Source organism: Dasypus novemcinctus, chromosome 1 (assembly GCF_030445035.2).
Source record: "Dasypus novemcinctus isolate mDasNov1 chromosome 1, mDasNov1.1.hap2, whole genome shotgun sequence".
Classification (NCBI taxonomy): domain Eukaryota; kingdom Metazoa; phylum Chordata; class Mammalia; order Cingulata; family Dasypodidae; genus Dasypus; species Dasypus novemcinctus.
The window spans coordinates 102,960,928-102,972,351 of record NC_080673.1 but is presented as its reverse complement, the minus strand read 5'-3'; the positions used below and the strand labels follow the sequence as shown (position 1 = coordinate 102,972,351).

Genomic DNA, 11,424 nt, shown 5'->3' with positions numbered 1-11,424 from the left:
AGAGTTGGGCCTGATATCAATGAACAACTTCCCTAGAATGGCTCTTCTGCAATAGAATTTTGCACAGCAAAATCAACCACGCTGAGTCATGTCTGAGCAGAGGTTCCATAATTCCTTGGTAGATCATAGTGGAGAGAAGCCATTGCTAGAGGGGTGGGATTGTCATATCAGATGAATTATAAAGTCCTTCAGACTCAGAGATTCAATTTCTCTGGCTATTGTCCAACAAACATTATTCCCAGACCTTTTCACAACATAATGTAGAACAGTTACGTCCTTAGGAAGCTTATGAGAAAACACATGCTACTAAAATTGTAGTGCTCAAATTAAAGGGGTAGAAGAAACTACAATATCAAAAGCCCATTGTTTCCTATTCCTTCTTCGAACAAATCAGCTGGATGACTTTATCTTCCATATGACTCACCTAAAAAGTAATGGGTCTGAAGTTAGGCTATCATTGAGCTACTGTCAGGAGAATGCTGACCTGGAACATCATGAAAATTGTCTAATTGTTATCCTGGAAAACTCTCAGGGTTCACAGGGGATCATGCTTCTCTACTTCTCTCTGTATACCAGTCCTAGTTTTATATAACACTTCAATTCAAGCATCTATTAGTCAGAGATTTCAGATTCTCAAGAGAGAGGATATAATTGACTGAGCTTGGTCAGGAAATAGCTATGTATATGCAGATAATTGTGCCCCAATGGATCTGGGTCCTCATCCCTGGATCTTGTGAATGTGTCACCTTATAGGCAAAATGTCTTTTGTAGATGTGATTACCTTAAGACTTGAAAATATGCTGAGGATCCTGAATTAACCAGTTGAACCCAGTCTAATCATAATGGTCTCAAACTTGGAGAGTCATTCCAAGCTGTGATTAGAGAGGCAGATATGACTTGGATGGCAATGTTTGCATGATTTATTGTTCTATTGTTTCTGTGACAAATTACCATACTTCTCTCTGTAGTTTAGCTGGAAGAGAAGAAATGGCATCCAACATTGTCTGATCTATTTCAATTCTTAGATTTAATTTATGAGATTGATATGATCACAGCACAGATTTGATAGATGAAAACACTGATGTGTCCCTGTATTTCCCAAGGTAACACAGCTAGTAGGGGAGCCAGAATTTCAAGAGGTCTAACTTAGGAGTCTATGCCCCACCCATTATTCATCATCATAAGCACCATCTGCATCATAATCAATACCATTGTCACTCTTTCTATTTTACATACCATCTGATTGCTTTATATTTCTCAACTCGTTTACACTTTGCTTTATGTGCTATATGAGGTACATACAATATTATTCTTTTTTAAAGAGGATGTTATAAATAATGTCTTTGTCATCATTAAAGCCATTCTTTTGGTCTTCTAGCACAGATTTCTGGACCATGTCAACAATCCTTCCAATAGAGTGCTTCAGACACAATACATTTTCAATCAAGAGCTGATATATTTATTGGAAATTTTATACCCAGCTACAGAACTTTTCAAATCTATGACTTACTACAGTATTGCCTGGGTGTGACTGCTTCTGGGCACACATGCTGTCCTGGATGCATTCCAGGATTCTTGTGGAATCTCTACACTTTCTCTAGGGTGAGCAAAATCTTCCCAGCTACCATGTTTTTCTCTTTCCTGAATTAATTGATCAATTAGCAGCCACGTCTTCGGGAAGGTTTCTGAGAAATGGTGTTCTAAGTGATACATTTCTTTGGTAGTCTTTAAGTTTCTCTTGGGTTTTTATTTCTGCTATGGTAATTATTAATACCTAAGGACTGTTTGATACTGTAGGTTCAAGGCAACTGCTTAAATTTCTTGAATACAATTATTTCGTTGTCTCTTAGAGAAAATAAATAAAGCTTTTGTGAAAATGTTTTGTAATTAGGTTACAGATTTTTTCCCAATTTTTAAACTCATGTTTGTTCTCTTACTTTCATGTTAGAAAACTTGAATTACCTCAGGGGTCTGGTGATCTGATCATTTGTGCTTTTCTGCTTCTGTTAAATAGTCGACTTTAACAACCTATCAGTCAATGAATGTGTGGGTGCAATTGTTGTCAATGGTATCATCATAGAGTCATCAACTGGGCTTTATTGATGGAGAATCTGCAATATAGAGACATTAGGTCTTTTCTCTTGTGCCTGCTAGTTTTTTCAGAGGATGTTCCATTATCCAATGGGTAGTGTACATGCTCAGCTGCCAGTACTCTGAGGTCTAACTGGGATAGGGCAACAGTATAAGTTACAGAAACTTCTGCAACTTCCACAAGTTCTGTAAAGACAATTTCTGACAACAACTCTAAATAGTGGAGTCACACAATAAAACTCTGACTCTAACTATCCTTACTAGGCCAGATTCCAAAGGTTAAGGAGAATCCTCTACAAAATGCCTTTCAGGTATCAGTCCCACTTACTGGGGCTCAGGCCATGCACACTTTTGATCAACTAGCTCTAAATCAGGAATTTCCAGTATCCTATAGTGTTTGAAATTTTCTGGAATGACTCATGAAACTCTTTGAAATCACTATACTGACATATATAGCTTTATTACAGTAAAAGGATATAAAAGAGAAGAAGCCAAAGAAAAGACACATAGGAGGGTTTCAGTGGTAAGCTTCCATGTCCGCCACACCTGAAGTTAGAAGGCCTCCCCCTCTGGCAGAATATGTACTTATCCTCTTGTGGGCTCTGACTGTCCTGAATTTATGGGGGTCTCATCAAGGAGGCATGATTGATACAATCAATGACCATGTGGTTGCACTCAATCTGTAGCCTCCTCCTCTCCCAGAGGTATGGGCTCTGGGCTGATATGACCTGTCTCTAAGTCCCAACCCCCTAATCGCATGGTTGGCGTTTCATGCCTGGTCAGTCCTACCCCAAGACTAGAGTTTAGCCGGCCCCATCCTGTAACACTGTGTGTTCTCCTTGGCCCTTCTTAAAAAATAAAAGACCCTTCCTTCATAGAATATTCCAAAGAGGTTTCTTCCACAGGAATGGGGGACAAGGACCAGTTTAACTGTTTTTTGTACCACAGGGGTGCTTGGTGATTTAAATATAAATCATCTGGGAGAGAAGGTCAGAATTTGAGAGCTATCTAAATAAATCCAGAAAATCTGTTTTATTCATGTCTTAAAACTATTTGCCAAATCTAGAAACTATTTTAATAATCTTATGTTTTATAGCTGCCAGTGTTTCCTTTGAATATCTGTGAAAATTTTCATACATCTTGCCTTATATATCTGCCTTAGGTACACTCAGCTACGTCTGCCATGCTGGAATGACTTTCATTAAACATTTTCATGTGTCATGTTGGGATGTCTACCTTGGCCCCCCTCTCCTTCCAGGATGTCTGATAGAATAAGACTTTTCTGAGGTTCCTGCTATCCCTGAGATTCTGTGATTTTGAGGGAGAAGTTTGTTGCTTCAAAGGGCAGAGAAATATACCTAATAAGAGATGTATTGGGCGGCAGACTTGGCCCAGTGGTTAAGGCGTCCGTTTACCACATGGGAGGTCCGCAGTTCAAACCCCGGGCCTCCTTGACCCATGTGCAGCTGGCCCATGCACAGTGCTGATGCGCGCAAGGAGTGCCCTACCACGCAGGGGTGTCCCCCGCGTAGGGGAGCCTCATGCACAAGGATTGCGCCCCATAAGGAGAGCCACCCAGCGCGAAAGAAAGTGCAGCCTGCCCGGGAATGGTGCCGCACACATGGAGAGCTGACTCAACAAGATGACGCAACAAAAAAGAAACACAGATTCCCCTGCCCCTGACAACAACAAAAGCAGAGAAAGGAGATGCAGCAAATAGACACAGAGAACAGACAACCGGGGTGGGTGGGGGTGGTGGGGGGGGGAAGGGAGAGAAATAAACAAATAAAAATCTTAAAAAAAAAAAAGAGACATACTAAGTGTCCTACCATTATCTAAAATTTGAATCAGGATTGCTAATTCTTGAATCGTGCTACACAATGCTTTACAAAACTAGACCTCCAGAGTCACTGCCCATCCTTCAAATGAATCATAGGACAATAAGACTCCTCTCTTGCCAATTTCTTTTTCTTGCAGTGGCAAATTTTAGCAAATATTCATATTCCTTTTTAGAACCCGATAATTCACATTTCCATGAGCAGAATAAGCTAATAAGTGAACAGTGATGTGACAGTTTGAGGTTATTTTTGTGAATCCTAGAAAGAGAAAGATTGTTTGTGAATGAATTCATTCTTCTGGGTGAGATTATCTTTGATTATATTGGATTCAGTTGAGGGACCCATGATTAATCATCTCTTAATTTAGGGCTTTGATTTGATCAAGTCAGTAAGGCATGACTCAGGTTGAGTCCCTGCCCCCTTGGTGGGTCAATATAAGTGCACACTCACTCAAGAAGACAGGCAGGAAGAGAGAGAGCTCTGTCATTTTTTATTCTGGGGCGCTGGGGAGAGATGAACCGTTCCCTGATAGTTTGCTGCTGGCCTTGGGAAGAGAACAGAACAAATTGGGCTAAAATAAAAGACCTGGAAAAAAAAGAGCCCTATGCCAGGAGAGGAAGCCCTGAGGTACAATCACTATGCCAGCCAGCAGCTGAGAGAGAGGAAGCCAGATGGGAAGGCTGAACCCTCCCAGAGACAGTGAGCATCTTGCTTCCACATGGAGCAACTGACTGATGAAAAAGCAACCTTGGTTGGACTCTTTCAGGCTTTTTAACTGTAAGTTTTTAGCCCAATTAAATACCCTTTATAAAAGCTAACAGATTTCTGGTATTTTGTGTTGGCATCACTTTGGGAAACTAATACATGTAAATATCTCATTTGCCTTCATTTTCTATATCACTAGCTAGTACCAATGAGGATCAGCATCTTTTCTTATGGTTTTTGGCCATTTTAATTTCCTCTGCTATGCATGGCCTTTATTGACCATTTGTCTCTTGAGTTGTCATTTTCATATCAAGAGAAAGCTTTTTTGTCAATATGTGTTGCCAATATTTAAAAAAATACTTTTATGAGATTATTAGTAAGTCTCCAATTTCTTTTGAATTTTTATGTCTCATGAGAAGAAAAAGAACCAAAATAATATATTTTCACACATACCATACACATTTTCTTCCCTGTCTCTTCACCCTCAAAAACAATATAACATTTCATGATACTTGGTGAGCTCTGCCAAGTATTGATTACAGACCTAATGAATAATTTTTGTGCTATAATAGCTTTGCATATCAATGTGTATACTTAAATATTTAAACAATTTACCCCACAGTAAAAATTGCTCTGTCAAATATATCATTCTTTGGGTAAGGTAATATATAGAGAGACTTATACATGGAGTTGGCTTATGCAATTATGCGGCTAGCAAATTCAAAATGCATAGGGCAGGTCCACAGCCTGGAAACTCCTGGGCAGGGGCCAGTTTTGCAGGGTTGAGGTAGAATTTTTCCTTCCTCAGGGAAACCTCAGCTTTGCTCTTAGGCTTTGCAGCTGACTGAATCAGGGCTCTGCACATTATTGAAGTAATCTTTTCTTAAAGACAACTATTTGCAGATGTTAGCCACATCTATAAACCTTCACAGGAACATTTGAGTCGATAACTGGGTAATATAAACTAGCACAGCTGATGCATAAAACTAACCATTATATCAAGTATTCCTGAATGTCTTGAACACAGGCGTGGCTTTGAGTTGCTGTCAATCTCAAGCTTCAATACATTATAAGAGCCTTGCCTCATGGATTACCAGATATGAATTCTATTGCCATGGTGTGTGAGGCAGAATTCTAAGAGGACTCCCAAGGTGTTAACGATAGCTCAAGTTTTGTAGGTCCATTATTAAATTTCTCCACTCCCCAAATTCAAGGAAGTAACTGAAAATATCAAGTGAATTCTTCTGGACTCTATGATTTTCTTCTCCTTTCATGTTTGATTTTGGCACTGGCTAGGACATGTTGTTTCATGAATAATTTTCTAAATTACCCAGAGGTTGGGTTACTTGTTACTGAATGAAAAAATCACTTTCATTGTTATTATTCTTTTCTTTATATAAAATATTTTTAATTATGAACTACAGAATTAGACCTTTCTATTTTTTTAGCACTTGCCAAACTAACCACTTTGCAAAGTATATTGTAGAAAGTAAAATTTTAAGGCTTTTTCACTGGAATGATAGTACCTTTAATAATGTGTAGATAGCAGCAGAGTTGAATGGAAATAAGGATGCTGGTAGGCAATAAGGCTTGCTCAAGGCCTGAGTAACTTGTCCGGCACACTGACTCTCATGGCTCAGAATTCACATTCATCCTCACCTACATGGAAAATGCTATAAGCCCTGGACCTCCACAGCTTTCTTTGATAATCAAAACTTCTAAATATGCTAATACCAAGTTCGAAGGCATGTGCAACAATTTCAGTACACTTTGACCTTTCGATATTATGTATTTACATGTTTATTTTTTGCTGTGCTATAATAATATGCAAATACTGACTCATTTTAATTTTAACTTCTTTCTGTTTTATAAGTATGGAGGAAACTGATCCTATCTTTTTGGTTAGATTTCTGTTTTGTTGGGCCACCTCCATTTTAGGTATTGTTATTTGCATTAATGCCTTTTACCTATACAAAGTGAGGAGAATATTTCCTTCATCACCCTTGGGTTGATTGGTAAGGGTACTTGTTACTTTTGTTGTCCTAGTTTTCCTGATAAAGTTATAACCTAGGTGTGCTAGACAATGCAATTTGACTATTTTACAGTAATTTGTGAATTATTGCCGATTGCAATGTTAATCTGTCAAAAGATTAATTAAACGTCAGTATTTGTTGCCTCTCACAAGTATGTATGATACCATATTAGGTACTGGTGGAATCTGCAATGGCAATACACAAGGCATTGAAATGTAATGCAGTTCAAGACAGTATTAGAGGTGATGTGTTAGAGAACATTGAACATGTAGTCTGTAAACCATTAGGAGCTCAGAGAGAAGGAATCTCATGCTATTTTGCCTCTGATTTCAAATCCTCACTGTGAGGCAGCTAGGGCAAACAAAGCAGCTTTGGTTTCAGTTATGGAAATATTTTACTAGCTCACTTGTTTTCTTTAATGTTTTATTTCTACAAGAAAATACATGGAAACTAAATAATAAGAGCTATGATTTATCATTAATTTACTATGTGCATGCCGATTGCTGTGAGGTGGTAATGCGTGATACTTTAGGACAGGTATCGTGTATTAGGGAGGATTAGGATAGCTAATGTGCTCAAGTTAAAACTGTGGCATGGGAATTATGAAGACTAAATGTTAGCGGGAATTAAATTTAAAAGCATTCAAGGCGTTTTTGAAAGAAGCTTTCTCTCACCTCAAATTTGTGGACATTTTCCAGTCATTTGCTTTGAGATATACTCTCCATTTGGATTCTTTCTGCTATTTCTTTGTCTAGAATATTCACCCTATGTCCTGTGACATCTTGGACCTGAAGTCCTTGCTGCTTGCTGGACAGCTTTTCAGATTCCCTGTCCTACAAAGGTCCATGTTTCTGACACATAGTCCACTTCATTTTCTTTTTAAAGTGGTTTCTTTTCTTTGATGATCTATATATGTCAATAGCTTTGTACTTCCTCACCTATGCTCATCAACTTTTCTCACAAGACAGACACCAATTCTGATCTTTACTGATGGTTTTTTTCATCCCTCTCTTTTGATCTTAACTTTGTCATCTAAGTAATATCCAGTGATCATTTTTTTCCTAGTTGGTCTCCTTATCCAGTCTCAATCTATTGACCACTACTGGTATATTAACTTGCTGGGTTTGCACATATGCTACTCCTTTGATGCTTTTAAGTGTAGGAAAGAACAAAATCCCAAACCGAGGGTCCCCCAAGCCTGACAACTCTCCCTGTCCAATCACATCTCGTATTTCCCAGTCAGCAAGTTGCTCACGGCTCCACACACAATAGTGTGAACACTTCCTCCTTTGGGCCTGAGCCGTTTCTGTCTGCCTGACGGAAATGTCCCTTCTGATCTCCTTTATTTATCGCCTATCCTTTCTTCAAGGCCCAATTACACGTTTTCTCCTCCATATGGTCACCTCAGCCACAGGGTGAGTCTCATTCCTTACACACCTTAGCTCCTTCTATTCTTACCACTGTTACAGCCCTTGGTTGGCTGATTTCTCAATAGATTGTAAAGTCCTTGAAAGCAGCACTTGTGGTAAATCTGTTTATTCCCCAGAGATGTCAGTTGTGCTTTCCATACATAGATATTCAATAAAAACTTGTCAAAGACCATTAAGTGATAAGGGTGTGAGGAAAAATGGTAGATAATAATCTTATTTCAAGTATGCTTCATGTGTGACATAGTATCTTCGAGCATAGTTTCTCGACTATTGTGGCACTCTCAGCAGAATTTTAGAATATTTTTAAAGAGGTACCAAGGAATAAACCCAGGATCTCATACATGAGAAGTAGGCACTAAATCACTGAGCTGCAGCCACTCTCCTGTTTTCAACTATTTAATGGGAAGGTACAATCTATTAGGTGAAAATTATATTTTCAAAATGCTTCCACCTGTACTCCCACCTGAAAACTTCTTGAATATTTTTATTGCCTAGGCTACCAATGACACCTTGTTGCCAAACTCAGTGCATCTTTTTCTTTCCATATTTTACTTCTTTGCAACACTTAACCTTGGTGACTCTTTTTCTATCTTGAAAGCTATTTTTTTCCTTCATAGTAATCTCTCTTGGTTATCTTCTTAATTTACAAGTCACTTGTATTTCCTTGGTCTCTTTTGCAACATCCTTTATTTAAGGATGTCCTGCAGGTATTACATTCCCTCAGGGACCTATCTTCTGAATCCTTCCCCGGACATCCTATACTCTCTCCTTGAGCAATTGTTTCATTGCCCAGGAATTCAGTGAATGCATGGTGCTTTTAAAGTTCATTATTATAGACAACAGATTCCTTCCAGCATTAATGCCTTATAGGTAAACCAGCTGGAAGGAATCTGTTGTCTATAATAATATATATATATATATCTCACAGATTCTTTGAGATGGTTGAGAATCACTCTATGCTGAGCTTTCAGAAATAAAATTTAGCACCTGGTTTGCCAAGTTGGCTGAGCCTTTGCATTGGTAAGTGGGCTGCCCTTGCTTTCATTGTTCTAGAATGGGTGGTCCTTCCCAAGCGCATTCCTGGCAAAAGCAGTTCTGGATCATGGTCTCCCATGGGTGCATTGATTTGCAGGACTAAATCACACTTATGCATCTGTCAGTTTTTTAAAAAATTAAATTTAGGAAAAGAGGATTTATACTGTGCAGAATCCTTAGTATAAGAAGGGACCCAAAATCTATATATTTTGAGCTGAACACATTGCTTTTTTCTATATTTCATAGAAAACTCATTTGAACATTTTAGTCATTTCAAACTTGTCAATTTCATAACCAAAATTAATATATCCACTATAGAAACATGTGCTATGTATAGAGCCCAAGTTGGTGAATGTGTCTGTGATCTATACCCAGTGGACAAGACAAACTTACTGGAATCAAAGTAGATTCTTTGAACTCACCTTGTGCTTCTCACATAATGTTGATGCTAATTGTATAGCTCAAAATGAACACATCTTTACCTCTGAGTGGGTTAGTAATGTCAAATAGGTACCATAGCTTGTATATATTAAATTTTTCAATTAATTCCAGAATTACAGAAGGATGTAAGACAAGGCATTTAATTGACTCAAGCAAGTTGAGAGAAGAATGAGCACTTTCAAAGACTGTTGTGAAGTTCTTGACAACCTTCAGTACATTTGATCAAGTCCTCAGAAAACAGACCCAATTTTTCTTTGTACTGTGCCAGGTTGTCCATCGAGGAGCGGACATGCACCCTAATGGTGCCTGCATCCCCATTTGCTGCTTCCCTTAAAGAGTGGAGACCCTCAGTGGAAGGACTCTCCACTTTGGGTATGATCTGCTGGACTGGGCCTTGGGTATACAAGGGAGGTGCTGAAGCCCCTGCTGCAGGTGAGTTTAAATGCACTTCAGGTTCTGGAGCCTGGTCAAAGCAGGTGGGCCACTAAGAAGGGGGTCAGCTAAGATACCTTCTTTTATCTTGGAAGGGGGCTTAATTTGTCCTTTGTGGATTCCTTCTGCATAGCACTGCTGACAAGGACTCCTTAGGCTCTTATTATGACATAGGGGTAAAAAAAGCTGCGTATAGGAAAAGTCTACTCATTTTTCCTCCCTCTTTCAGAATAGGCCTATGTAAACTATTGGGTTTATGGCGCCCCCAACGTGGGGCAGCTCCTCCCCCGGCCCCTCTCTGCTGCTGCTGCTGCTGTAATCGGCGATCATCCTCCTCTCCAGGTAGGGACCCCTCGCCGTTGTCCCGTTCCTATCCCGTCATGGGCGCCTCTTTGTCGCTGCGTCAGGCGCCACAAGTCAGGGCCCTCGCTGCCCTGCTAGATGCCAATGGAGTCCGCATCTCTTTGCGGCAACTCCAAAAGTACTGGGACCTCTTACTCCCCTTTAATCCATGGCTCGCCACCTGCCAACTCTGGAGCCCGGACACATACTTGCGACTCATAGATCGAGTCACCTCCGCCATGGAGCATGAGAAACGCACCTTCCCAGCAGGCCTCTTACCCGTTCTCGTTGCCATTCGCGCCTGTCTCCTTGGCGCTCCGACCGAAGCCGTTTATGAAGCTTCTCCCAAACGGCCTCTAGACTGTGATCCCGATGAGCCCGCCGACACTGATTCTCTGTCTGACCAACTTGCTGCTGCTCTTGAGCGCGAACCTCCCCACCCGAGCTCCCCGCAGCCGACAGAAACCACTCCTGCCGCTCCCCAAGATGGCGGACTTCTGCCTTCTTCCCCCACTTCTGCCCAAGATGGCGCACATCCGGCTTCTTCTCCGCCGGTATCCTCCTCCTCCTGCCTCTACCTGCCTCTTCCTGCCCAGTCAGCATCCGGTTTGGGCCCGGAAGCTGCATGGTCGCCATCTTCCACTAAACCGGAAGCGCCCCTCGCGCCATTTTGTCCGCCACCGGATGTGGCTGCTCCACCATCTTGGCCGGCGCCCGGAAGGGTCCCGCCGCCATTTTGTTGTCACCCGGAAGCCGTTAAGTCGCCATTTTCTCACCCGTGTTCCGCTTATCCCTCGCCGCCGCCGTACGGCAATAGCCCTTCACCTGCCTTGGCTGCTCCATCAGTCCCCAGTGCCGCGCCTTCTCAAGCCCCCCAGCTATATCCGTTGAATCCTCAGCCCACACAGCAGCGACCCCAAACTTGGTTACCCTTTACAGCGGAAGAGGTCAGAACCCTCCGCAAAGCTGTAAAGGAAGACGGGATTGGCAGCCCTTATGCGCAGCAACTACTTGAGGAGTTGGGGACCCAACTCGTTCTCCCATATGACTGGATTGCACTAGCCCGTGCCATCCTGA

General features: G+C 41.0%; 1 long non-coding RNA gene across 2 annotated transcripts in view; it reads left to right on the top strand.

Moving 5' to 3' along the window:
- The first annotated feature begins 4,439 nt into the window (after window positions 1-4,439).
- Window positions 4,440-11,424, top strand: part of LOC131278167 (uncharacterized) — a 68,901-nt gene continuing 61,916 nt past the window's right edge. Inside the window, exons 1-2 of one of the 2 annotated variants that reach the window (XR_011648935.1) lie at window positions 4,440-4,706; window positions 9,842-10,005. This is a non-coding gene — a long non-coding RNA (uncharacterized lncRNA). The remainder of the gene's footprint in view (window positions 4,707-9,841; window positions 10,006-11,424) is intronic. The other variant, XR_011648936.1, reaches the window with a different exon arrangement.